The 24,578-nt window shown below is 37.7% G+C and overlaps 1 protein-coding gene across 40 annotated transcripts in view; it reads left to right on the forward strand.

Annotated features, from left to right (window-relative positions):
• Positions 1-24,578, forward strand: part of SORBS2 (sorbin and SH3 domain containing 2) — a 225,219-nt gene that overhangs the window by 85,683 nt on the left and 114,958 nt on the right. For all 40 annotated transcript variants that reach the window (XM_054064429.1, XM_054064428.1, XM_054064430.1 and 37 more), the window contains one exon: positions 3,243-3,370. The gene's annotated coding sequence lies outside the window, so the exon portion shown is untranslated. The remainder of the gene's footprint in view (positions 1-3,242; positions 3,371-24,578) is intronic.

Genomic DNA, 24,578 nt, shown 5'->3' on the forward strand with positions numbered 1-24,578 from the left:
TTAAATGAAAGCATTTGTCTTCATATTGGATATCTTGATCCATGTCTTTCAAATATGTGAGTTATCAGAAAAACACTTGTGTAACAAATTCAGAAGGCTTTTTGGATACTCTGCTGGATCATTGATTGCTTGATAATTCTTGGCTGGCTCTTGGGTACTTTCTGAGTAACAGAAGCCAAACCCAAACACAATTCCAAGCTGCTTCTTTTTGGTCTTCCTTCACAGTTTCCAGATTTTTCTAATGATTTACATAGGGATGAACACTTTTATACCAAACCTGGAGGGAAAAGTTTAGTAACTTTATTACGTATTGATATTAGTGAGGTGAGTCATCCACCATTAGCTGTTTGAACGGAATTATGAAAAAAACCCACCTTTTTAGGCAGGATGGAGCACTCTGTTTTTTAAATGTGGAGGGCTACTTTGGGATGTACTGAGATGCTGGAGAAAAGAATTGCTTATGTGAGAAACCAATGTGCTAACAGAGCAATAAAAGAAAAATAATTATTCCATTGTACAAACTTCAACAAACTTCATTCACCTTTGAAAGTTTTGTTAAAGATGTGAATTCTCTAACCAGAGCTTCAGTATGGGAATTATGAAGCCACAAAGCAGTGGTTTCCTGTGCTAACAAATAATGATTGATCCTAGTATATTAAGTAGGAGAAAAGTATGAGCTGACCATTAATACATACCTTTTCAGCAGTTTTGTGGTACTTGTAAATATCGTGTTTTAGATATGAGTGAAATAGAGCTGAAATGTTCTAAATGAGGTTTTGACTATTTCTGTCCAAGAAATGAACCTCAAACCAATTCTCAAGAAACACTGTTCAGGTGTGTGTTCTGATCAACTTGTGGCCTTTGTCACGGTTTAATTTCTGAGCACGTTCATACTGTACACCTACAGGTACCTACGTGAAGGCCAATTACAACTCATCTGATGATGCCAAACAAAAAATCCTAACTTCTAATTGAATTTTAGAAATTAAACTGCTGTCAGTGGAGATTAATCTTTTCCCATCCATTTTCATCCCTTGGCTTTATAGGCCTACAATGCATTTCTCTGAAGACAGGTATCCCTGGCTGTAGGTTCAGTTAATGCATGTGTCCATGAGGTTTTATTTTACATTATGTAGGAACAACCAGAATTTGTTTTATATGATCTATGTGTAAGTAGATATTCCATCCTGCCTGGGGGAACAGCCACACTTTATAGCTGCATTGTATTCAGTAGTGGAACCTACGCAAAGCACACCTGAGAGACTGAAAAAGGTTCATTCTTATCTGTAGGATTATTCAGGATTACGTGTATCTAAGACATTTGCAGGACTAGCTGAAGTCCAGGACAACTTCTCTCCTGTCTTGTAGGTTTTTTTCCTGTAATCTGGAAAATACTCATTTCAGAGATTGAAATGGTCAGTTCTATGAATATACTCTCAAGACTTTTGCTAATGTGCAACACGTGCATTCTACTTGCATTCCCTAATGTTAAATACATTTAATGTTATATGTCTTAGGCCAGTTCAAATTCAAGAAACAGGGTTATTTGAAAAAAAAATAAAAACAGTACTATCCGTACTCCTTGTTTAGTTGTGGGCCAGGTAGCATGCTATTCATTTAGACGCTTTATCATGTTACTTGGAGGATATTCCACTACTATTAAAAGATCTGAATGGAAACACGTACAGACAAATACAAAGAAAAGTCATTACACCTGGTTGTACAGTGTTAGCTGCATATTTTGAAATGTACACAGGGAGGCCTCTCAAAAGGAGGATTCTTCTTCAGCCATTCCATGTGAAGCCTCAGTGGCTCAACTGTCAACTCTACTTGAAAGGTTAGGTCTAGAAAAGGCGAGATTTCCTTATATGAATGTGCAGTGGAGCAGGCATACAGCTCTTTTGTCTATCAGCATGTTGAATAATTTTCCGTATCTCTCATCTATCAAGACTCTTTCTTCTGGTTTATCAGAACTCTGCCCTTTAGCTTCTGGGTAGGGAGCTAAGAGACTTGCACCAAGTGCCTACATTAGCAGTGTGCCCTGTACACTTCTTAGTCATGTTTGAATTGGTTAATAGCAACAATTGCTTAAATTGCACTGCCATGCGCCGCAAAGAAATTGTATGCTTGATGTTAGCATTACTGGTAGCCACAAAATGGGAGATGTGCTTATCAGTCTCTGAAAAGCATAAGGTGATAATCTAGGTAATAGTGACATATTGGCTGGTTTACTGATAAATATACAGATAGATTTCCCTTTGAAATGTGAGTGATACATATGGTATTTATGGCATCTAATGTTTTCTGTAGATTAAGATTATCCAAATTCTCTCTATATATACTGAAACTGTTTTGTTGTGTTTAGTGAATTTTATAAATACTAATAGGTACAATGTTATTCGCGGTCTGTCAGACCTGCTGAGATATATAGAGGGACATCTTGGATGCTGCAAAAAAATTAAATCGCTGGTGGCTTTCCCATGACTTAGTATATCTGTGTTGCCTGAAACTTCAAAGTTGTTAGCTTTTATGTACCCATCAAGATGTTTTGAGGTCTTTTTCTGTTGTTGTTAACTTGTATTGATACTGTACTTTCCCCGTGTTTTTACATTATGGGAGGATAATCTGCCTGGTTGGAGATGTGGCAGAAGGCAGGGAGATCTTCATCATGTTACTGAATGGCCCTAGTAGAATCTTCCAAGTTAGCACTGGTGCCAAAACTGGAAACTTGAGATGCAGACAAGACTACTGGCTTCAGTATTGGTGAAGTGATTTATCCTGTTTAGATGTGTAAAGCAGTCCGATGTGATGCTCTTAAATGCAAATAGAAGTACTTCCATCTCAGATGAGCCATTGTGTAAAGAAGGCAAAGCATCTTCAGAGATGACCAAACTCAAAACGTGTTTTTCGTATAAAAAAATATCCATGGTGGTTCATTTCCTGAGCTACAAGTAATAGCCTTCAAGGTCCCAGATTTCCTTTGAACAGTATTTTCATTCATCATCCACAGTGGATATTCCATACTCTCTCTGTTTCTTTAAATAAATTTGGACAATGAACAATTTTTTTTGCTATGGATTTCCTGATTTTTTTTTTTTTAGCTTGGGTTGGGACGCTGGTTATTCTGTATTGCGTTTTCATTTTGATTGTAGGAAAGCCTGTTGCTGCTGAAAATAGCTCAAATGTTCTTAGAACAAAAACGTCAGCCAGCAGCTCAGATTCTTTCTCTTTTTCTTTTGCAGACTCTTGCATATGAGTTAAATTAATTTCTTCAGAGAAACCTTCATAAAGGGCTAAATAAACAAGGTCTACATATAAAAAAATTTCTTACTTCCTCTGCATTTGAGACACAGCTAAACTCGTCTGTCTGGTAAGTCATTTTTCTTAAGGATTTGTCTGTCTTCTTGCCCTTATGATTTGAATTCTTAAGTTCCCAATAAATGTTCAGAGAAAACCAGCTTCTGTTTGCTAGTTGTTCTGCTGCATGCTCTGTAGGAAGTAAGAAGGGTAATCTGCAAAGGCATTACTGTTCTGCTTTTACAAGCTTCAATAGTGCCTATGATTCTGCGTGGTACTTTGGTATAAGCTGGGTTTTATTTGTTTATCTATTAGTTTGTTCTAGGTTTGCTGTAAGGAAATCATTGAATATTTTAGAGAAAAACTGGCAATCATTCCATCTTGAAATTATTTACCTGTTTGAATGTTTTGATTTAATGAATTAACTTCAGAATTTGTATTGCAAAGTATATTCTGCATCAAGTCAGAGTTTAAAAATACTTTCCCAGAAATTCATTCATGTCTCATTGCTTGCTGGTTTCATCTCGTGGAGATAAGATAGCTTCATGTTACTGAGACAATGGCATATTTTTCTTGGTGATGTGCCTTTTTTGTAGGACACTAAACATGCTTGTCAGTTGTGTTTAATTTGATAATATAGCTCCGTAACAGCTCTATTAAAAAGATATTTCTTACTTACAGGGTTCCCTTGGGGTTTGATTCTACTGCTTAAAACAATGTGGTTTTTTTTTAATTATTATGAAGTTTTAATTGAGTACCACACAAACAAAAGAAAGTTTTACCCTCTACCTTCTATTTTTATTCTTTATTATGATTAAAATGAAGAAAATCTTAGAGCTGAAGATTTTTTTGCTCAGTACTGTGGCTTTTCTAAGCAATTGACAGGCATTAAATGTCAGCCCTTATATATCTACTCCATCGATTGCTTTTACTGAGGTTTCAGAAAAAGCAAAATGAATCTCATTCCATTGTAATGTTTGTAGTAATGTTTTTGTTTGATACTGATGTTCAACCACGGGTCACATTCTGCTTGTTCTTCCTTACGCTATTAGATATTAATGATATAATGTAGCTATCTACTTGAAACCATGGGAATTTTGATACCAAGCATGCCTTGTTTCAAATAAGACAGTATCTATTCTTTTCTGCCTCTCATTTTTAATTATATTATATTATTTTCCTTTTGGTTTAAGATCTTCCCTATTCCTGTTTGCTGTCACATATAAAGCTGCTTCCTTTTTTCTGCAGACCAGTCACTCTGTCCTTGTGCCTCCAAAGTTCTTTTGAGCACACTGTGGTGAATACTTCTGTTACTTTGATGGTTTTAATATAAAAAGAATTTGTCACTGGAGACCTACTTCATAAGAAGCCGAAGCTTCTGAATGGACTTAATACGCTTCAGAGGCCATGCTGTAGTTGATGTTGGAGCAATGTAGATGTTTTTGATTCCTTAACATCTCCAAAAGACATAGCTGGAGGAGAAAGTACACAAAATTTGGCTGCATAATAGACAAAATATTTAGCAAGTATTTCCAATTAAAAGCAGTGCTTGAATTGGGTAAAGTAAGGGCCAAGGATGGTAGTTTTTTGTAATTAATGGTAATTTTTTAATTCGTGGAACTTTGAAGTTACTATATAAGACCAAATTTTTGCTTGGTACTTAATTTTTGATCAAGTAACATAAAGGTTTCTGTAAGTCAGGTATTTGGCATGCTAACACAATGCAAATTTTAGCGGAGTGAACTTGGCACTAAATTCAGCTAAAGGGAGGAAATCTCAGGAGAGCAGTGGAATTTCTTTTGTTGAGTAAGTATACCTCTGCATTCACTGGGAACAAACAGTAACTCTTTTGTGCAGATTTCTGCTTTTAACAGTGTATCTTTGTTCACTTCCCAAAGGTAGTGTCGAATACATTGAAAAAAAAATTCTTATTTGGATTTTTTTATTTTACTTAATGCTGCATCCCAGGGAAGCCATTAAGTCTAGAATGGCTTAACACCATTGTATGCGTGTTAAGAATAAGAGCTTGCTTGGAACAATTTAGGTCAGATAAATATGCTCTCTCTATATTGTCTTTGTAAGCTGAAATAGAGGGGTGAGAGTGGAGTGTATCTATAAGCATTTCATGATGGAAATATTTGAAAGTATCTCAGAAAGTGTTTCCTCCTTGCCAGTGTGTTTTACAAGGTATGATATTACTGAATTGTTACTTTGAGAAATAATAGATGGTGATGACTTGGATTTCTTGTTAAAAGCTTTGTGGTAATAAAGATCTTAAATTAATATGCCGTTTATTCACAATGTGCCAACGTCACTTCCAGTGTGTGATCTAAGTTTAGCTCACTTAATGAGGGCAATAGGGTTGTATAATACCTGTTTTATGTGGGATGCTGATCACGGATCAGAATCGCAAAGTGACAAAATTGTATAAGTAAATCAGAGTAATGTGTTGAAACTGCATGGGTTTAATATGTGGCAATGCTGGAGAACGTGATGATTTAATTGGAGAGCAAGACCTGGTCATAGTGGAGATTAGTCTCAGCGAAAGGCCACCGTGCAGGCGCCTCTTCCTTGCGTTAGCCTCAGACTGGGGATATAGCAAATTAGAGGTTTTGAGAATGTGTGCATTCTTAGATGAGAGCTACAAGCTGTGTCTGCACTGGAGTTACCTGGCTGTGTGCTATTCTAATTCGGCAACAGATAGCTCTGGGAGAAGTTTGTGATGCGATTCTGTATGTAACTATGGGCTTTAGAGGGCTGCAGTTTTTATGGCACCCTGGTTAGCTCCTGGCTGCAGTAACCAAAGATGGCAACGCCTCAGTGTTGCTTCTGGGGCTTAGGCTGTGCTTGAACTCTTGATAGATCCAAATTAACTAGGAACTAGCAAGATTCCCAGATTCTCACAGTAAACGTCATCATTAACCTGTGGCTTGGGGTAAGAGGGTAAAATTATTCACTTTTATTAAAAATCAAGTATAGCAATGAGTGTCTTCTGTCAGGAGTACTGATTGTAACTATAATGTCCAGGCTTATAGTTATTTAACCTTTCTTAAAAAAAGCCTGTGACTGAAGATAAATGTTTTGCAGATTTTGCAGCCTCGAAAGTTTTCTTTTTCTATCTCTGACAGTCAAAAGCAGATATTTTTTGAATATGGAACATACAGGAGCAGTTGAATTTTCACTTATGCCTCAAGTTTTGAGTGTTGTGTGACTAATTTGTGTTTGAGTTTGTGAAATACTGATTTGGTAATAAAGTTGGGTGATACATAGTAGAGAATTTTCCTGTTTAGCTGCCTGTGTGCTTGTACTTTATAGATAAAATCATGCTTATGCACTGTCTCTTCTTAAGTCAGCACTTAACTGTACATCCAATAAATGTTTTAATCTGTTTTCAGGGTGGCTCACGTAAGGTATCACCTGCTTATGCTTGTATTGAAGACTGCATTTGTCTCTCTTTTATTAGTGGCATACGAATTAGTATGTTTCGTTAGTGGCTTATGTTGCTAAATGTTTAATGTTGCTTAGAAGGCTGTATTTTCTTTACTGCTGGAAGCATTTTGAGCACTTGAGCTGCTTCCACACTTGAGTGGTAATGAGTTCTTTCGTAGAAGGGCCTCTTTGTTCCCTATGAGAAAAAACATTTAGTATAAATGCAATCAAAAAGGAACTAACCTGGTACAGAGGATATTCTTAACATGCGTATCTTCCCTAGAGTGTGAAAAAACAGGAGGCAGGAAATGTAGTAGCAATTCTATCCTTTTGAAACTAAAAGTGTGAGCAACAAGGTCCTGTGTGCAAGAAGCATCTTCACTTTGGAAGTGCTCCATGTGGTGCTTGTGTAGGATTCAGTCACTCGTGTGACTAATCTCTAAAGATCTAAGTGATCCAAGAGGTGGGATGCAACTGGATGCAGCAAAACTGTATGTGTGACCATGAATCTCTGTCAGATCTCTGGATCTTCTAGAAAGTAGCGAATTTCTTCTCCAAAGTCAAAGGAAGTAGAAGTGAGAACAGGTGGGGATAAATAGTATATAGTTAATAAAATACTATTATCTTATTTAATTCCAGGGAAGGAAGGAAGCAGAGAAGGCAAGAATGGGAATATAAGCTATGCTGCTTATGTAAAGGGACAGTGAATTGGAGAGCTAGTTCCTCAGTCTTGGTAGTACTTAGTCTTTCAGTACAGTTGAGTTCCTATCAGTAAAAGGGATATTTCAATGGTATTCATAGCCTTCAATATACGAATGATCTAGTTGATCTTCCCACAGTGATGCTTAGCTAAATAAAGGCCTATTGGATTTCAAAATGGTGTAAAATCACCTTTTTGTTTCTGCTTCCCCTCTGAGTCCTGCATAAAGCTTTCCAGTGCTGACAAGGGTAGAATCATAGAACAGTTTGGGTTGGAAGACACCTTAAAGATCATCTAGTTCCAACCACCCTGCCATGGGAAGGGACGTGTCCCACCAGATTAGGCTGCCCAAGGCCCCATCCAACCTGGCCTTGAACACCTCCAGGGATGGGGCAGCCACAGCTTCCCTGGGCAACCTGTGCCAGTGCCTCACCGCTCTCACGGTGAAGAAATTCTTCCTATTGTCTAGTTTAAATCTGCCCCTGTCCAGTTTATACTCATTGGCCCTGGTCCTATCCCCACAAGTCTTTATGAATAGCTCCCCCCCAGCTTTCCTGTAGGCCTCCTTCAAGTACTGGAAGGTTGCTATAAGATCTCCCCTGAGCCTTCTCTTCTCCAGGCTGAACAAGCCCAACTCTCTCAGCCTGTTCTCGTTGGGAAGGTTCTCCAGCCCTCTGATCACCTTTGTGGCCCTCCTCTGGACCCCTTCCAACAGTTCCATATTCTTCTTACATTAAGGATTCCAGAACTGGACACAGTACTCCAGATGAGGTCTCACAAAAGAGGAATAGAGGGACAGAATCACCTCCGTTGCCCTGCTGGCCACGCTTCTTTAGATGCAGCCCAGGATATGGTTGGCCTTCTGGGCTGTGAGTGCACATTGCCAGCTCATGTTGAGCTTCTCATCAACCAGCACCCCCAAGTCCTTCTCTGCAGGGCTGCTCTCAAGCATGTCATCCACCATCATGTACTGAAAACGGGGATTGCCCCAACCCAGGTGCTGGACCTTATACTTGGCCTTGTTGAATCTCATGAGGTTCCCATAGACCCACTTCTCCAGTCTGTCCAGGTCTCTCTGGATGACATCCCATACTTACAGTGTGACAACTACACCACTCAGCTTGGTGTCATCCACAGATTTACTGAGGGTGCACTCAATCTCGCTGTGAATATCATTGATAAAGGTATTGAACAGCACCAGTCCCAGCACAGACCCCTGAGGGACACCACTCATCATGGATCTCTATCTGGACTTTCAGCCATTGACCACTGCTCTTTGAATACGACCATCCAACCAGTTTCTTATCCACCTTACCGTCCACCCATCAAATCCATATCTCTCCAAATTAGAGAGAAAGATGTTGTGGGGGACAGTCAAAGGCTTTACAGAAGTCCAAGTAGATCACATCTGTCGGTTTACCTGTGTCCACTGCTGCGGTTACCCCGTCATAGAAAGTCACCAAGTTGGTCAGACAGGACTTGCCCCTGGTGAAGCCACGTGGGTAGCTGGTGGCTGATTTTTGGCACATTAGTGTTAAGGTCCTAAGTAACACTTCAAAAGTGGGAATAAAACTTACGTAAAACATTGTTAAAAATTAGGATATGAAATGTGTGTGCTAAATGAAGAACTTAGATGGTCTGGAGATATTCTGATGTACTGAAAGGCATTGCTTTTGCCTGTGTCAGAAACAGTGAATAAAAATTACCTTAGATTTCTTGAAGCAGAATTAAGCTAATATTGAAAGCTTTTGAAAAATCATTCTTGAGGTATGTCCCAACTGTATATGCAGGGAGGTACCTAGAAGCCTACCTGCAATGTAAGAAGCTAGATCAACATGTCGTAGTGTTCTCAATGCTTTGGAGTAGCTAAAGCATTTTACAGTTATGGCTTTGCATGAAATGAAAGATGCTTTATTAAAATTGAGCAGAGGTACTGTTTAATCTACTGTTTGAACTGGAATTTAATTTTGTCTTAAGGATGATGCTTCTGAAAAGCGCCATCAACTGCCTGTTTCTTAAAAAAAAAAAGCTTAGGGTTCAAAGGCTTAAAAAATGTGACTGGACAAATGTGTGAATTCCTGGAGTGTACTGCAAATGGGCCACACTGAATTCTTTGAACTCCGCAACTTGATGTTCTGTGAAGTTTGTGTATGCTAGTGGCAAAGGTTGCTGTACACTGGCCTTTCCACCTCTATCTGCCTTTTCCTCCTTTTTGTAAATAGGATAAACTTAAATCCACTGGCTTAGAAATAATTGTGTGGTTTCCTGCTTAGTAGCATCTGACTGCGTGGTGGTTTTCTAGCAAAGCACTTAAGTGACAGGCGGCGCGTCAGCATGGTGTTGATCTGTCTTCCTATGATCTAGGAAGCTTCATCCAAATGACTTAAAATGCCTAGATTTCTGTGGTGAGATGTGCCAAGCATTTGCTTCTAAAATGAAATGATTGGTCAAGAAATATTTGCAGCTGTCCAGATATGTATGAAAATGTGTATAGCAGTAGTTAGGAATAAGTAGAACAGCTGAAATGAACCAAGAGCTGACAAAACCTGTCAGCTTATTTCAGATTGAAAATACTGTTATTATGTGATATTGGTAAGAAGCATACTTTTGTTAAATTTTCAGATCTTTGTATCCCTTGTGTCCAGGCAGAATAAAAAGCAGTACTGTCGAAATGAAGCTCTAAATTTTGAAGTTTGTTCCACTCTTAGTGATAGTATATATACCAAAATGTTTTAGAGTTGGAGAACTGTTTCCAGTGTAAATTTGGGCTTATTTGAGCAAGTCCTTTATAAGCCAGCAAACACAAAAGTGCAAGTTGGAAAGACCTTTGAGTCAGCACTTGGGTGCTCTCATGTATCAATTTGAATTACATGAAAGTTGTTATATCCAACTGCGTTTTGATACACAGCAGTAGTATACTGTGTTCTACAGGTAAAGGAAGAGGAAATCTCAACAGAATTAAAGACTCAAAATCCTAGGTGAAGTGTGTGCATCTTACCTATTAAATGATTTTTCTGGCAATAACATTTCTGGTTGTAAATCTTCCTGTTTTCTTTTCCCTTACAGTATCTTAAGCAGACGTGTTTGTCTAGTTTTTTTCTGTTGTTATCACTGTGTAATTTCACAATTGCTGCAAATAACTTTCATGTTCTATTGCATATGCTACACACTATAACACTTGTAAATTCCTTTCTGAGAACTCACAGCAGTAATTGTCTTTCTCAAGTCAGGAAAAAGAAATGATTGCATGGATTAACTTTTCGTTGAATTGTATAATGAGCAATCGTGATAATATCTCCTAAGTGCACTTTTAAGTCAATGGAAATGCATTGATTCTGGCATAGTTATTCAAATGATACAGAGATTTTCATGTCTCTTATACAAAATTGATAGAAATTATTCCTGGCAATTTGTAGCAATACCCAGTTAAGGAAAAGTCCTATCTGTTACTGCTATAAAGGTGATGAACAAAGAAAACTGATGTGTTGATTGGACAGTACCAAGTGTAATGAATGAGCAGTGATAGCCAAGGCACTGAGAGCTTTGCTAATAACCAATACCAAGATTGCTAGCATAACCATGCAAATCACTATCTTGCTTCAGGCAAGTGGACAAATAAAGAAACCATGGTCAAAGTTGAGTGTTCAAGACCATTCAGTTTAGACAGTGGTAGCTGGTTTGACCCTTCAGATGCAGCTGTGCTACTAAAATGACATGTAACAAGTCAAACATTAGTTTTTCAATTATTGCTTTCATAGCTTCTTCCATTTTGTGCTGTTATTGGCTAAGCGCCATTGCCTTTCGCAGAGATACTGATGAAAGTCACTACGTGATTATTTTCTGTAAAGCATTTGCCTGTGCTGTATACTAGAGTTGTTGTGTTCCACACAGAAGCAAGGAATGACAAATCATGTTACTTTGAATTACTAACCATAGATTGCTTCGTTTTAATTATAAATATTTTGACTGTGAACTGTGTATGGTGAAGCAATCAGGCAAAAAAATAGATAATAGCATATACAGGCCTAAGTTCCTAGTTTCGGTCTGATCCAGACAAGTCGCATGCTGTTTATGGTAGCGTAGCAATTTGGTCTGCATGAAATCATTTGAACTCTTCAGTCCATTTGACACAGATTCTTCTCTATTGGCAAAGCAGTATCTCCTGAGATGAGACCTCATGGTGTTCCAATCTGGCCATGGCCTCTTCTGCGTCTGGAATAAATGAGTTTAAACTCCTTTATCTCTCTGTCCCTGCAGGGTCAGCCCAAGGCACATTTATCAAATGAGGTTAGGACAGTTTTGGTTTTGCTATTAATTCCAAACATTTTATGTGGAATAAATACAGCACTTATTTTTTCTAGGCAATATATGAGGCATAATTGTTTTTCAAAACCCGTTTATTTACAAGACCCGTGTTGGACTAACTGTGATTGAGTAAAGCTTCACACTGCATTTTCGCACAAGTGGAATAGGTGTAGATACAGTCAGAGTATGGAGAATTAAGCTGATGAATCATCTCTCAATCTGCAATATAAAGACCTGTTTTTGAACCAAATGTCTTTGAATTTTTGTAAATAGTCTTATTTCTGATTATAATGACCTGCATGAGAATTATCTGATATTTGAAATTAGGGCATAGATTTAGCTATGGATGTAGATTTATGGGAAGAGGACCACAAAAAAAAGGACCACAAACTATAACAACAGCTACAACAATAAATCTTCCCTCCATAAGAATGGGTTTCTTTTGATGCTTCAATTCAGGCTGCTCATCAAACATCTTTTTAGAATAATTTTGTCCTGACAGCTGCAACAGATATAAAACTGGCAAACACTGTGATTTTGAGGGTTCTTTGCTTTCTAGTGGACTCCAGATCTTGATGACCTTTGCTGAAAATAAATTTACTTGCAGGAGCCATAACAAGACAGAACTATTTGAGGTTATGTGGTGAAGGCTGAGCTTTTTGGACTGTGTTTATCATTCCATGGATATGATAGCTAGAAAAATAGAGGAAGCAGAAAGTCAGTCTTGAAGGTGAAACATAAAACTAAAAAAATCTTCCCAAAATCATTTTTCTAACTACTGATGAACTTGAGGAACAGTTCCACTGTTTAAATATAGTTACTGAAGTTCATGCTGCATTTTCTCATCTAGATTGCAAGTGCATATTGCAGTGTTGATACTTTGTTCTTTGTCTGTGTTCATGCTGAGGGCCATGAGAGGTCAAACTAGGTCTCTAGATTTTCCAGTCTAGTGGCAGGTCAGTGCTCTAACTTTTGTGCTGACTTCATCATTTTCTCTCAACATTACCATAATTGGTCAGTGCTCAGTGACAGTTTCAGTCTTTGGGTTACAAGTACATTACCTGCTGAGAAAGCCTGACATGGATGTTTGCTTGTTAATAATTGACTTTTTACAATTCAGCTGCCAATAAGAGCATATTTACAATTCTTTTGATTGTTTAAATGTTTTCCTTCGCTTTCAGGTTTTCTCTGCCTGCCTTCTGAGATTCTAGTGAAACAGTTTTCTTGTAACCAAGAAAAGTATACTGTTCTAATAACGAATTTTACCAGAAATGTTACTACTGTCTGCTTTATTTAAATGTAGTAGAGTGCTGCAGAACTGGATGAGTAGGGAGCTGGATCTCATACCTTTCATTCACCAATTGTATACTTCGCTACTAGTTCTTTTCTACTGGTCTCATATTATCGCAGAGAGGTGGTAGGAAGTACAATAAGCTTAACCTGTTTAGGTCAAGTTGTCTAAATATGTTACCTCTAATGCTTGAACAGGCTAATGAAGGGAGCTGACAACAATGCTGCTTATTAGCACATCATTTTTAGAAGCTGTCTTTGTTTTTTTTTTGTTCACCTGATTCATTGATTTTGTTCCGTTTGTGGAAGGAAATGCACAAGTGCAAAATCTACTTTTTGCTTGAATGTGCTAAAAATTACATGTATTTGTTATCAAAATAAAGATGGATCCAGACTATTTTGAAATATACATTTGTAACAGGAGGGCCCCATAAAAAAACTGTTAAATCTTTGGTACAAAAAAAGTTAGTCAGTCTTGAGAAAAACTATGTACTATACTTTAGTGAGATCTGACAGACTTGGTTGATAGCGATGAAATTATGAAGTAGGATGAATGTTCATTAAGGCTGTAAGAAAATCTAGCTGCTCTAGTGGCAGAAGGTATTTCTGCATCTTAGGCCATTTGAGGCTTAGGGCAAGTCATCTTAACTTTTGGCATAATCCATTGTTTCTGTAATGGAAGCCTGCCCTAGAAAACATTAAACTACACTGTTGTGGTGCCATTAAATATTCTGTTCATTAATTGCCAGAATGCAATTTCATTGCCTTTAAGGGTGGAGAACTTCATTAGCTTCATTAAGACCGTTGGTATAGTCGTCTGTTTTTCTGTGCTTATGTTGTGCTGTCATCTTGAAAGCTTCCGAGTGGCTTTTCAGAGCTGTGCCTTGGAGAATACTGGCACACTACAGGCTGCTTTACAGAGGAGAGGAAAGGGCAGCTCCCTCAGCAGTTGTGGTGTGGCAGCTGCCTTTGTGCCTCATCATACAAACGTATCCTTGAAGATAACCTTGTAGAAATACCGATTCCAAGTCCTACAAAAGCCACCAGTAGATGTAGTTTTTATGAGTGGGAAAAGCCTAACTGAACAAAAGAAAGGAAGGAAAAAGGAAGTTGGCTCGAATTTTTAATCGTGTAAATATTTCAGTGTTTGTCAAAGAAATTTACTGATGTATATGAACACAAGCCTTTGCACATGCCAAAGAGATTCTTGTTGTATTGAAGCAGTATGACTTTTGATATTTTGTTCCTGCCTCCCACCCTCCATGGCTGAAGCGCAGAAGGCCAGCTTTGTGATTGAATTTATTTTTCTGAAAATAAGGAGGTTTTAATCTTACAGTAGACATGGCATCTCACCTCTGAAGGAATTCATCAGATGTTTCAGGGATACTTGGATGAATAGAGGCACAGCTGCAAAGGAGACCATCAGTTAAAGCTTTCAGTTTCTTGGTTCTTGCAGGTGCAGGATTCCAATTTTCTGCTATGTTTAGGTATTGTGCTATGGGTACACTGATACTTGATCTAGAAAAAAACGATCCTCTTTTAGCCAATATTTATTTTTCAACAGTATTCTCTATCGTATGTACACATACTTAAAACTGGGAATTAAAATAGGCTTTGTGGGAAACTTGTTCTGTTTTGACCAGGCAGCATACTTGACCTTATTCCATACTGCTAACTCTGAAACTTAATTTCAAGTTACCTTTTAAACTGTACCTTATTTGGTAATTTGTTACATTTCTTGTTACCCTATTTTACAGATTGGGAGTAGCTTTAAAGCAGCAATAACCCATTTTCGGTCAATACCAATGATGAAAATGGTTTCTAAAACTGATACTGTTTTGGGCTTCGTACCACTCTTTTCATACAGACAATAGTGTTTGTAATAAGTGGATAGGCTGTTCTTTGAAAGTGCCAGGTGGGTTTTTCTTCTGAGTATGTCTGAATAATGTGGTTTGTCCTTGTTCCTAGTGTCAGAATTTATTTAAATACCTTCATTTACCTTCACAAATACCACCATTCATGTGCCCATTTCCTACTCTTCTCATTTTGCTGTCACAGAGGAGTAGGAATATTATTGAAGTTAGTGTCTAGAGCAGCATAAAGTCTGTATAACAGAGCAAAATAAGACCAAGAATGAGTTGAACATTATTATAATAAATTGCCAAAGACACTGTTATGAAACTGTTCCTCCCCAGCATGTTGTTTAATGCAGTTTCTTGATTTTGCTTTAAAAATTCAACATATTCCAAAGAAGTAAAATTCTTAAATTCTGAGACTAGTATCCTGGTTTTACTATGGGAATGTTATTAATTTGTCTAAATATATGCATAAATTTGCCCTTAACTGCGGGTTTATGACATTTGTTGGCCATGAATTTAAATTTAATAGCCCTTGTAGTGAACAGGGTCAATGTCTTCCTAGTTAAATTTCTGTTCCTTTTCCAAATTACTTGTTCGTTATACATCTGTGATTGTGGTTAAAGGTAACAAAGCTGTAGAAACAATAGCAGAATCTGAGTTTCCCAACACTGGTAGAAGGTGGTCATCCCTGCACATTAATTAACTTGATTGGCTTTATAATTTGTGAAACAAAATACTGTCCAGTTCTGCCATTTTCATGATGAGAAAACTTTTCTTTCAAAAGGGTCACAGTGATTTAATGGTAAATATGTAACGTAAGAGAAGAACAATAGAATTTATGCTGGGCTGCTCTTCGTAGTCTCATTGCTATGTTTTTATACCAGAGTCGGCATTTAGATCTAGTGGTGACTTCCAAGGTGGGCTTTAGCTGTTGGAATCCTTAATTTGAAATTGGTGTATCTTGTAAAAAATATTACAGGTTTATTTCTGAAACAGTGTTTTGTGAATTGTAATGTTTTATCTGGTAGTGTTTCATTGCACCATTAACAGCGGGTGTGCAGAAAACAAAGTATCCACATGACTCGGCTCTGCTTCAGATGCTCTTCAGTTGCAGAACTAGCTTATTACTTTCTGATACTCTGCAAGTACCAGGTGATGACGGCTATTTGTCACATTTTTCTTATTACTGTTTTGAAGCTGCAAGCTACAAAGTGTTGCATTAGAAAAGAAAAAAATGGAATGCTTGGCAAGAGGGGTATTTGGAATATTAAGCATGGCTACCTGTGAAAAATTTTCAGTGCAGTGTCACTGTATGAAGCAACTGATGAGTCTGATCAGTTGTCCTTCCCTGGGCTTCCTTAGCATGCCAGCTCTTGCCAGTCCTTCTGACCAAGACAAAAATACTAGATTCGTGCCTGACGCCAAGGTCTCAGACAAGGTCTTCTGTCTGAGTAGTTGCTTGTTTTCAGTGGTGCAATTAAGCACATCAGGCTGGAGATGTAGTGAACTCTTAGTCTTTATAAACGACCAGCTTGAATATAAAGCCCATATGAACTTCGGGCCAGCTATTCTTGCACTTTTACAATCAATTTTAAGTCAGTATAATGCTTATCTAACTGAAAATGTATATGCAAAAACAGGTGTTAGATTTTAGTCAGAGTTGCAGGATTAGTTCTCATTTGAACCTGTAGATGAGTCCAACTCGCCTCATATCAAGTAGACCTGTCACAGGAGAAGCAGAAGTGACAGGGAAAGGATAAGCGTCCTTCTGTGGTGAAGGCGTGTTCCTAGATTGAGTTGAACCAACTTTAGAACTGGGTAACTTGTCCTTCGTAGCCTTTATAGGAAACAAAAATTACTTTTTTTTTCTGCAGCCTTCAGACTTAAAATACCTTAGCAGTTTCAGATAAGTAGTTTTAACATATGTACACACCATGGAGCATTCATTGCAAGAATCCTCAGAGGTTCTTGTGAGAGAAATGTACAAAGACATTTTAATACAATCTGTATCCTGAGGAATAAGAATTAAATTCCAGTAGCATATTTTAAGTACTTCCTACTATTAACTTTCATAGCAGGAGAAAAGGGTGGTATTAAGAAATTGTAATTCTACTTGGCCTATTCTTTCTACATGGCTGCTTTAACGTGTGAAAGAGCAGTGCTGTCAAAGGGCCAGGCAGGTTCTGATGTTTGACTGTGGTTGCCCTCTGAATGTGCTGATCCTTTTCCTTTGACAGTGAAGAACCCTGGGGGAACTACCTGTCTTCACCAAAAGTTAGCTTGAATGATCTCCATTCTTGCCACTACACAGCCCACACAAACCCTTTTTTTCCCTTTTACCTCAGAAAGAACAACTGACTGAAAGATGTAAAGAAATCATTGTTATGTGGTATATGCTACCGTGATTGTCATGCAGAAAATAGAACGTTTGCCTGGGGCCAAGCAACCAGGCGAAGTTAAAATATGTAGTATGAAATCTCCTTGCGCCTGTGCAAAATAGTTTCCTTCTGTTTTACCAACTGAGCATCTTTACTGCTTGACATCTTCAATCTGAGAAACAGTTTCTCCTCTGTGGGGCAGGGGTACTGCATGAGATGCTTCATGGTGGGCACATGGACCTGCAGCCCAGTGGTGGAACTTGCCTTGTCCCACCATTTGCACATCTGGATGACCTTGAGACTGGAATATTCCATGGATAATATACCCCATGCTGTAGTTAGAGACACAGTAACTTGGAGGCTAGGATCTTCACTTTTCCTGAGCTATGGAGTCCCTCTCACCTGAAGTAATTCATGACTTTCAATTAGTGCCACAGTGCCTGGGTTGTGGATTTGGAGTTTTTGTGTTTGTTTGTTTCTGGTTTGGTTTTGTTTCTTAAAGTCTGTTACAAAGTTACATTTTGTTTCTCTCCTGCCAAAGCTGTATACCAGTCTTCCCTTTTCTGCAAATGTTTTCACTCTGAAGTTTCAAAAGTGATGATTCTTCATGTTATTAAAGTTTATTAGTAAAAGCTGGTTTTACACAGTGTAACTCCTTGTGTGGTGCTTTGAAAGCAGCTCATTTCAGTGGTAACTTTATAACTTAATTTCAGCAAAAGCTACCCTACACTAATTACAGAGGTGATGAACTCTACCACTAGGATTGGAATGACTAGGGAGGCAGGTGCTTCAGTAGATCTGCCAAAACAAGACCACTATTTAACTATATCTTTTTTTAATTTCCTTCTACTGGGAGAGTATTTTTCCAGAGGATAGTACTTAAGGAAATATAGAGTAAGTCAGCTTTATATAGGGTGCGTTTATTCTTTTATTCTCTTTAGGTGGGATCTAATTGGGTGCTGATGACCTCTACAGCTTGACCTACACATAAATAAAATTGCCGGCGCAAGTCCTTTCTCTGTTTCAGTACAGGCAGCACAAGAGCAGTGTACAGATAAAAGCAGTCATGAGGTACAGGATTACAGAAAGTCAATAAAAGCACAATGGAGTAAGTAGAGAAGTCCCCCAGTAAAACACATCTTAACACATAGTTAAATTGCCCTGTTTTTTCTGGTATAATTGTGAATTAATAGTGATCGCAGTGATTGTTTTTAATATGAAGTGCCTTCTTTATGCTGCTCAGGTGAACTAATATGACAGAAGGAAACCTAGTGTAAGCAGTCATTTTATATCACTGCACATTAAAAATTAGTATATGTGGTAAGCAATGGGATATTCTTCACACTAGATAATAGATGATTTTCAACTCTCGTGGTCCTTTGACCAGAGATGAGTATCCATTTGTTCTTCTGTCAATGCAATTGTCCTACTCCATATACTAGGTTAGTTACAAGCCTGCTATTTAGTCATAAATGTGGTTGTTCTTATGCTGCTTCCTTAGCAACACAGTTTTAGCTAGCTTTTGTAGCAAATCATAAAATAGTTATACAAAAACCAATCTTTAGTTGTATAGTTGATATATAACTCATTAATATAATAGGAGGTTAGCTGGGTTTTTGTTTAAAAAAAAAAAAAAATCATTGCCATGCCTTCTAACACCCTAAAAGGCAGAATGGGTTAAATATGAAATTAAAAAAATAGAGTTAGCAGTGCCCAAATTTCAAACCCAAAATTAAACTTCACTATGCAGCAGAAACTAGAGAACAAACAGATCCAAATTACTGTTTTGGTAATTTTGCACTAGAGTTTTAAAGATCAAGAGTGTTCCTAGCATATAACATATCCATAGCTTATGTGGGCTTTTTGGAATGCTTTACACAAATTCGATTCATCTCAAATAACTATATTCTACCACATCCATTAAACATTAAAGTGGCTTAATATATTGACTTTGCAGATCATCTTTAAAGTAGCATCAGATTACAAAAATAAAAACTTTATGGACTTGTACTATGCGTGCTAAATTTGTTTGTTGATATCAATCTTAGTAGTGTTTTCTGCTGCAGACGTCAATCCTGGTGAGTTTAGAAACTCTAGATGCAATAAGTAGGAAATCTGGCATGTTCTGCATTAGATGAAAGGCTTAGTCTGAGCACTGACAGAAGAAAATGTGTACTGAAAATGCATTGACAACGTAAAACATCTGAAAAACAGCAAAGTAGAAGCAATTTGGCAGTGTTGATTTTGTTAAACTACAGTGCAGTACTAAAGACAGTGAACAGAATTCCTCCAGTGTGATTCCTGTTTGTTTCTTTAAGTTCTGCACAGGGCAGTATCCATGCTGATTTTTATCTCATTAGCTTTAGTGAGTCTCAGGTGCATCTAGGAAGAGGGGATAGGCTAACAGTTCATTGTGGAATCAGGCTGTTAGTAGTTGTTGCACAGGGTTTGTTGTTTTTTTTTTTAGTGAAAACTAGCTATAAATTTCAGTTTGGGGGAACGAAGAGGAGGTAAAAATATTGCAACTCAGTAGTATAGACGCCAGCCATGAGAATGTCTTAGAGGAGGCCCATTTTCTTCATATTCCAGCATATAAACAAATAGACTTACGGTATTGGCTGACACCATCTCTTTAACATCCTTTTTTTAAAAGTCTCATAAAATTAAGGATTTATTAGATCCTGTGTTGCTATCTCTTGTCATTGCTTGTGCAAGTGTCTATTTGTGTCCCATGAATTCTCACTTCTATATCTCCTGGTATTGCCTGAGAATTTCAGCTTTGTTTAGATTTGAAATATCTATACAAAGCTGGAAGACATTCCAGTTGTTCCCCAATCAGAAGTCAGGTTAGCTCCATCTAAAGAAGATAGAGTATTTCACTTTAATTTCTTTTTAATTTTTTATTTTGAAGTTTTTAACTGCCTTTGCCTAAGTAGGTGGTGTTGGCAATACCAATGAAATGTGCTGTTTCTGGAATTGTGAGATGTGTGCATTAAAGTAAATTAGAACTCCTGCAGGTGTCTGATGAAACAATTTAGAATGCTTAGTGTAAGCTAGTTTTAAGAATTCACTCTCGCCAATATTACTTTACGTAAGTGATTTAGGTTCTAATTTTCATCTACAGGCTCAGCTTGAGAGAGGAATGTTTGTTTCTGACTTTCTTCCATGATTAGCTGGAGGGCAATGTGCAAAATGCACCCTCTTGGAAGCATACAGGACTGAGTCTCCAAAATAAAAGTTCTCTGAGGCAGCACCAGAGCAGTACTAGAAGTCAACAGAAACACATGATACTTGTTCCTTGGCATGACACCACTGTGGAGCATGTCTTGGGGGAACTCTCTCTCTAGACAAGCAGGCAAATCCTTTCTGTGCTGGGGCCATCAATTAGTGCCAATTGTGTTGGCAATTCCTTTTTTGATAGGTAGGAAATAAGCTATGTACAGACAAATCCATTCCACAATTTGAAAAGTTGTGAATATTTTTGTGAAGTGTGGAAGGTATCAATAATTGTTCGAAATGAAAGGTTCTGAAACTGAGTGTGAGATATAAAAGAACAACAAAAGAACAGCTGTGAAATTAGCTTAATACATGGCAATAATTTACTTGTCGGAGCGTATTTAACTTCAGGATGGCAGAGAAGTGTTCAAAGCAATGTGTTTACATTTGTTTTGATAGAAGAGAGAGCTTCAGGCCTCAGAATTTTTTTCCCTACTGCCACCTCTGCCAAGCAATACCCTAAGTCCTGTGTGCCTGGCTTGGTTGAATGAACTTTCTAGTCCTAATGGTAACCTTGCTACTCCAAAGGGAAACAGATGAATTTTCACAAACCTGGAACAAATCTTTTCATTTTGAAAAAGAGTTATGAAATGTTTTGGTTTTAAGGAAAAATACATATAAAAAACATTTTTTATGCAGTTGTAAGTCTTTAAAAAGAAAACAGTATGCTGAAAATTGCAAGTGAATGGGAAAATAAACAGGCAGACTGTAAAATTTCTTCCTTAATTAAAAAAATAACCTGGCAAAACAGCTTAAAGTAACAAGCTATCTCTTCAGTTGTAAATATGTAATCAAATATAGAATATGTTGAGAAATTATTTTATGGATGAGTACGTTGTATTTCATTTCAAGTGGCTCAAGGGTGCTGATTGTTTTTTGGTTATCAGTTAGTTTTTTGGTGACAGGGATGTAATTAATGCAGTCTTCTGGAAGTCAACACAGTTTGCATAACTGATTTTACCCTTTTAGAATCCCTTGATAAAAGAAAACATGTTTTTCCATGTTCATTTATCTTTAAACAGAATTCTACCATACTTTCAGAATTTTGCTTTTAAAGCAAGTGTTGTGCTAAAAAAAAGTCTCTTCTTGATCTGCAGCAGCATCTCAGAAACAGAGAAAATCATTAAGCTTCATTAGAATCAAATATTTATTAAGTACTAGTAGATTAATTGAGAGTATTCAGTAATGGAGAAATTGTTTGCGGGTAATGTGCTGTAGTAGTAAAATATGAGGCATGCATGATTGAATAAATCTGCATGGAGATTTTTTCCTTGTTGATTGATTTTCATCTCAAGAAGAAATATTATCTACATAGTATGTTTTTCCATCATTCTTATATATCAGAATCAAAATTTCTTTTGAAGACTTAATCTATCAATTTAACATGATAGGTGCCTAATGATATTGTATCTCCTTATACTTTCTTAAGTATTGGGTTTCACCTATAGTAAATGCAGTTATGGGGAAATTGGTATATGAGATAATGAGAAATGGGTTTAACCATGAAGGGCTTGTGTACCACATCTTTAGTGTCTGTGTGCAGTTGTCCGTGATAATGAAACAAACAAGAAGCTTGTAAGAACCTAGGTAAGAAAACTAAATATGAATTATTGCCTATACTTTTTGTATTATAGCCTCTTGGCTAAATTCTGTTGCTTATTGTTAAGAGATGTTTCTTGTCAATGTACTACAAATCAGTTGCTATTGAGAATAAAACTTCGTCCTATAAGTGCAAGATGTGACCTTGAGTGTTTACAACAAACACTGGTTCTCTTTTTACTGAAGGCTGGAACTATCACTCTGGTTTGGAATTGTCTCGTTTTCGTTTCTTTTGTCTGTGTTGCTTTATTGTGTCTTTAGTAGAGAGGAATAGATAAAATCAAATGGAAAGGAAAAAGATGGTAGGTATAAGCTGAATGGAGGAAATGCTTCAGCCAGAAGTGGTCTGGACTTATTCATCAGCTATGTAACATTCTCTAGATGGATGCCAAAGCTTTGCCTATGTTATGAGATTTCAGAAGGAAGCATTGCAATCAATTTTTTGCATCAGGTCTTTGATCTAGAAGAGTATATCTAGATTCCTAACAGTGAGCAGTGATCATAGGGCAATCAGACTTCTTTTTAAAAACAAATTTCGAAATTAGGACTGACCTTTTACAAAAAAAATAAAAAACCAAGAAGCACTGCTCAAAGGGAGTTGGTTTCCATGTTTAGTCTCCAGCCGCCAAAGAAATTTGCAAACTAATGAGGATAAGCATTGTGGGCTGTGGCACCTTCTTCAAAGCTTTAAATATAAATGAAAGAGTTCAAATTAGGTCAACTGCTTTGTGGCTGTATTTTCCTAATAGTGCTCAATATACTACTGAAGCTATAGAAAGCAATTGTTTCTGTCCCTCTAAAATTATTGAGGAACAGTGGAAGGAGAAAGCAGTGTTTGAGAGGGACCTGATAGCTGTGAGTGCAGCACATTGATGGCATTTCGGTTTCAATCTCTTGGGCATCATTTAAATAAAAGGCAATGGGGTAGTTTTGTCCTGCTAGTAAAATGCCTAAGTTGAAGACTGTAGACACTGCACATATGAAGACACTGAAGTGCTAGCTGTTAGGATCTTCTCTGGGTAACATCTGTGTTTGTCAAGAAGCCACGTTGATTAGTGCATGTGATCCCAACAGCAGCCCTGTTCAGTGTTTAAGTAACAAGTGAGAGAAGACTGCAGTTTTTCAGATTTAATAAAGGTACTGTAATGTAAGTGCTATCTTTAGATGGACTGATGCATACAAACCCTTAGGTGTTTTCTCGCCGAGTAAATGTCTTGTGTTGTCTGTTTGTGACAGCAGCCTTGCTGGTTGCATTCAGATCCCCCAAACACATGCAATCCGGTAACTAATTTAGCGTGAGGACAGGCATAGAATCAGCACAAGGTGATTGTAAGCAAGCCAGAATAAAAGTGTTTGGCAGAGTTAAGTCATTGAAGATTATGTTAACTAGGGTGCTCCCAGATGCTCAAGAAACCCCAACCCAAGTTCTTTTGCTGTGCTTTTCATCTGTTGGTTCTGATTCCCGAGTGCTTTCCTGTTAATTGTATTAACTTTCTCCTAGCGTGCTAGAACCAATGACTTTAAGATCTCTTCAGAACAAAAGTAGGTCAAATAAGGTAACTGCTAAAGAAATGGGCGTGGGAAATCTTTTGTGGCTGTGGAGGGAGAGATATTTCCAAGTAGTGTTTTCTCATAGAGTAGGAATGTTTTAAGTGATAATGCAAATATTATTCTATTTGGCAAACTCTACCTGAGATACAGCAGATACCTGCTCTGTAACTTAGTAGTGGTGCTACCCAAAACAGGGATTTGGGAGTTTGTAGAGAACTAAAAAAATGCAGTAGCTGCATGACTGATGGTAGCAGGTGTAGAGATATGCGTGTGGAAAATTTTATTGTATCTGGGGGTAGTATTTGTAGCATTTACTTGGAAGCTTGCCACTTGTCCCAAGCCTAGGTAAATATCTCATGATTCCTGGTGTTGTAGTCAAGATTTATGTGCAAAACATGCAGAAATAGGAATTTATTTATGGAATCACAGAGTAATTTGGGTCGGGAGGTCATTTAGTCCAACCCTCCTGCAATAAGCAGGAACATCTTCAACTGGATCATGTTGCTCAGAGCCCTGTCCAACCTGACCTTGAATGTTTCCACAGATGGGCATTTACAACCTCTTTGGGCAACCTGTTCCAGTATTTCACAATCATCATCATAAAAACATTCTTCCTTATCTAGTTTGAAACTACCCCTTGTTCCATTGCAACAGGCCCTGCTAAAGGGTCTGTTCTCATCACTATAAAACCCCCTTTAAGTACTGAAAAGACGGCAGTAAGGTCTCTCCAGAGCCTTCTCTTCTCCAGGCTGAAGAACACCAATTCTCTCAGCCTTTTTTTGTAGATGTGTTCCTTGCCCTTGACCTTCTTCATGAACCTGCTTTTGACCCGCTTCAGCAGGTCCATATCATTTCTGTACCAAGGATTCCAGAGCTGGATACGGTGTTCCAAGT

The sequence above is a fragment of the Cuculus canorus genome, chromosome 4, assembly GCF_017976375.1.
Source record: "Cuculus canorus isolate bCucCan1 chromosome 4, bCucCan1.pri, whole genome shotgun sequence".
Taxonomy (NCBI): Eukaryota; Metazoa; Chordata; class Aves; order Cuculiformes; family Cuculidae; genus Cuculus; species Cuculus canorus.